The 4074-nt window shown below is 38.6% G+C and overlaps 1 pseudogene; it reads right to left on the minus strand.

The window, feature by feature from the left end:
• Positions 1-2300: 2300 nt before the first annotated feature.
• LOC102030522 overlaps positions 2301-4074 on the minus strand; it is a 5532-nt pseudogene continuing 3758 nt past the window's right edge.

The raw sequence follows: 4074 nt of genomic DNA on the forward strand, positions 1-4074 counted from the left end.
GAGGGGCCTGTTTGCCTCAAATCATCATCTCCCTTTGTACAAGTGGGTGAGGGTCCTTTATAGTAAGCAAAGGAGGGGAGGGGGAGCACAAAGAGAAAATGTGGATCTTCACATTTGCTTTATCATTTCCAGACATCTGCAGCTCATCCTCCTCTTTCTTGTGGAATAGAACTGGCTCCAGCCTCCTGGGCCATCATCTGCATTCTGTTACTTCTTTTGGGCTCAGGAGAGAAAGAATTGTTGGCTATGTGCTCAGTAGGAGGAAGTTTGGAAAAGTTATTTATCTCTGAAAGAAAAAAAAAAATCTAACTTTTAAAGTTCCATTTTGCAGTGTTGGTTACAATTCCCCCCTTGCTTTATTCCTATCCTCAATCTTGAGGGCCTTGAGATACCGCATCATCTAGCTGACAAACATTGAATTGGCATACGTGTTCCATCATAAGTAGCTGGAACATAAGCAAGGGAAAGCCAGATGTTTGAGCCTGAAAAAGTATCACTAAAGGTTGGAAAGTTAAATACAAAAGCAAGCCAAGGTTAGATGTCTAATCATTACACCTGCCACAATGGCTTTTTGCTTTTAGGTGATTACCTGTAAGAAGCTTCTTTTATAACTTCTGCAGCTCTACCTGTTTTGGTAGGGTTGACACGTTGCTGATTCTTTGGTGTTTACAACTCCCCTCCTCCTTGTCTGAGTGCATTTTCTTCTCTCCCGAAAGCATTGTCATTTAACCATCTCCAGCCTGTCCCTTGGTGCCGAGGTGGCGTTCCCCAGAGGTGGTCAGTCAGAGCATGTCCCACATTGGAGGGGATGTGACAGATAATTAGAGTCAGTGTCATAAAGACCATTCTTGCCAAATATCAGAGATTTAGAAAAAAATTACTCTTGTTAAATTTATGTAAAGTCCATCATCAAGTCTAACCCTATCTATTTTGTAGTTAGCACCCGAAAATATTACAACTTTGACAAATTGTTATAAAGCTTACAAACAAAATAAGCCAGTAAGAGCAAGCAAATCCAGTCTGTAAGTAAGCTTAAACTAAGAAACATAGTGATTGAGTTAATTAAAAAAGCCAATATTTCTGCAAAGCAAGCTTAGTTTTGCCAGAAAGGTATATCAACCAAATACTACTTAAGAGTCCCCTCCTCTTGTGAACCAGTGCAAATTGCTATTAGGAAGAAAACAGAGTTTACTAAGGCCAAGACCAAGAATTAGTTTAGTAGCACCTTTAGAATTCCTTAGGCACACATACAGAACTGTAAACATACAATGTACGATACAAAGATTAATGTCTATTTTAATAAGAACATACTTTTTAAAAACAAAACTGTCTCTTATCTACCAAAAGGAACATGGCTTTCACCAATTATATGACTATTGGTATAAGCAATATACAAGGTAGCAATTTAGCTAAACAATGTAGGAGCTTTTACAATATATTAAGGCAACAATCGTGTCTGCCTGCATTATAAGATAATTATATTTTTAGTTCTATAAAATGATTTTTCTTTTTTTAAAAAAACCATTTACTTTATTGATTTCTTACAATCAAATACTGCCAGCTAGCATTACTTTCACTCACACATTGTTAAAAACAAAGGATACTTCCTTGGTATTTTCAAATGGTGCATTATATGACAAACAGAACTTAAAATGCACCCTGATTAATTATATAAATGTGTAATATTTTTGAAAACATAACTAGCAATTTGGTTCTTTTTCATAAAATGGAAATTTAAATATCTCTCCTCATAGTCTTGAGGCTATCATTATGAGTAGAGCAAGTGTGGCACATACAGTTTCATCTAGAAAGCTTTGTATCTTACCTTCTGTAAACAAAGTGTGCATAACAAAATTCATATGGTCAATGCATGATGAAGAGCATATTTCAAATATACAGCAGTCCCTCAGGCCACTGTATTATTTAGGTTTTGCATTATCCTTTATGGCATTATACATTAGTTACACATAACATACTTTTATACATTTAAATCCTAATGATACAAAAATAACTGTTGCTTGAAAATATTATTCCAGGCAGACATTTGGTTTGTATCAGGAAAAAGCCAGCCTCCGAGCTATGTCTCCAAACTGGAATCATTAACTGTGTCCATGAATCAGATCTGCAGTGCACTTCACTGGGACTGTTCCCACGTCTAGGCCCTACCTCTCTTCCACAGAAGCCAGAGGGTGACAATTCCAGGACTGCCCTTGCGTGTGATTTTCCCTTCGTTTTTTCTTTTCAGGATGAGCTGTGTCACTGAATTTTATTTCTTCTGGCCTCTCTGCTGAACTTCCATTTTAATTACTCATAAATCCTTTCAGATTGCCCTCAGAGAGCTCCATAAGCAGAAGTTCTGGAGATGAAAAATCCAAGGGAGGAAGGTTGGGTATTGGAATGTCCTTGGCTTTCTCAGTATTTGCTGCAAACTTCTGCCAGGTTGAAGAGGCTTCAGAGTTTTCTGAATGGTGGCAAATTCCACAACTCTGATTTTTCTACAAAATCAGCATCCAAATCCAGTTCCTTTTCTATGGAACCTTTTTTTTTTTCCATTTCTAAAATTTTTTATTGTATTAGTACATATTTGTAGTTCATGCAGTTTACAGTCGCCTTGCAGAGTGGTTACATGTACATACCACAGTTTGTTTCTTCTTTTTTTTTAAATCCATTTCCCCTTCCTTTCCCCTCTCTATTGAACCTTTTAGAAGCCTTTTCGGCCTTATTTTCTTTCCTTAATCTTTCATTCTCAGCTATAAGGAATTCCACATGTCTTTTCAAATCTGCAATTTTGGTTGCCTGCTCCTCTATAATTGTTTTGTCATCTTTTGGGGTGTTGCTTTCGATACATGGCTCTGGTGGCACACTCTTGCTGAAGTAAATATAGCAGTGTGTCTGGATCCCTGTCAAAAACCCCCTGAATTTCAGGTAGGCATTTTTCTGTGGAAGGATTGTGCTTCTCAGAAAGAAAGGGGCACTGGCCCTTCTTGTCCTCCGCGAGAGTTTATGTGGTGCCTGGAGATGGGCAGTTGTGTCCTCGTCCGTGTTCTGCCGGGCCTTCAGGCACACCGCATGCTCGCCCTCTCCCACCTCTCCTGGATGAGAGGGAGCTGTTCCATGTGGCTGTCCCTCTGCATTTCCGGGGACAAGGAGCCTGCTCAGACTGTGTCAGCTTCATGGCTTCACAAAGATTACTGCAGTGACAAGAAATGGCCTCTTGGTAATTCCTTCCAGCTAATAATTGATCTGCTTGATGAGCGCTTACACGGCCAGGCTTTCCTCTAGCTTGAGTCCATCATGAGCTTCTGGAAGTCTACTCTGATGTCCACTCTGCTTAGATACAGCCTCCCTTCTCTCATTTCCATCTTTATCCATGTACTGTCAGCACTGTTCTGCCGGAAAACACAGCTCCCGGTGATTGTAAGTGTCAGTAAAGAATTAAAGAAGTGGAGTTTAAACTAAGAGAAGGTGAAGGAAAGGGAGAAGAGAGAGACGATAGATAGCTACTCCACAAATAAGGATCATTTGAAAGCAAAATACTCTATTTTTCTTATAAAGGTGTCTAATTTGAAATATATTACTCAAAAGTTATACTGTTAATTTATATAATCAACTTACAACAAAAATGTAACCTTTACATTATTACAAAGTTATGCCACACCACACATAGGTTACCAGTAGTTTTAAAATTCATTAGTTCATATTTGTGTCCCAATCCATGTCACATGTAGATGTTAAGCATTGCACATCTAGAAAGAAACATAAAACATAGTTGAGGTGATGAAATAGCTATCTCTGTATAAAATATGTAAACCTCATCTCAATGTCTCACAAAGTCAAAGAATGAAATTGTGGACAAAAAGCATGAGAAGAAAGATAACTTCCAGTTGGGAAGATGTTATCACCCACCTTCAAATTGCTGGTGCCAGAAAGAAGGCACTCAGATAGCAAGCAAGACAACTTGACAAGGCAAAGTTTAAAGTTTATTTCTCTGCTGCTTCTCTTTCTCCTTCTCCTCCTCTTCCTCCTCCTCCTCCTTCTTCTTTCTTCCTTCTTCTTCTTGTCCTTCTTCTTCTT

This window comes from Chinchilla lanigera, unplaced genomic scaffold (assembly GCF_000276665.1).
Source record: "Chinchilla lanigera isolate Chin_1 unplaced genomic scaffold, ChiLan1.0 scaffold00072, whole genome shotgun sequence".
NCBI lineage: Eukaryota > Metazoa > Chordata > Mammalia > Rodentia > Chinchillidae > Chinchilla > Chinchilla lanigera.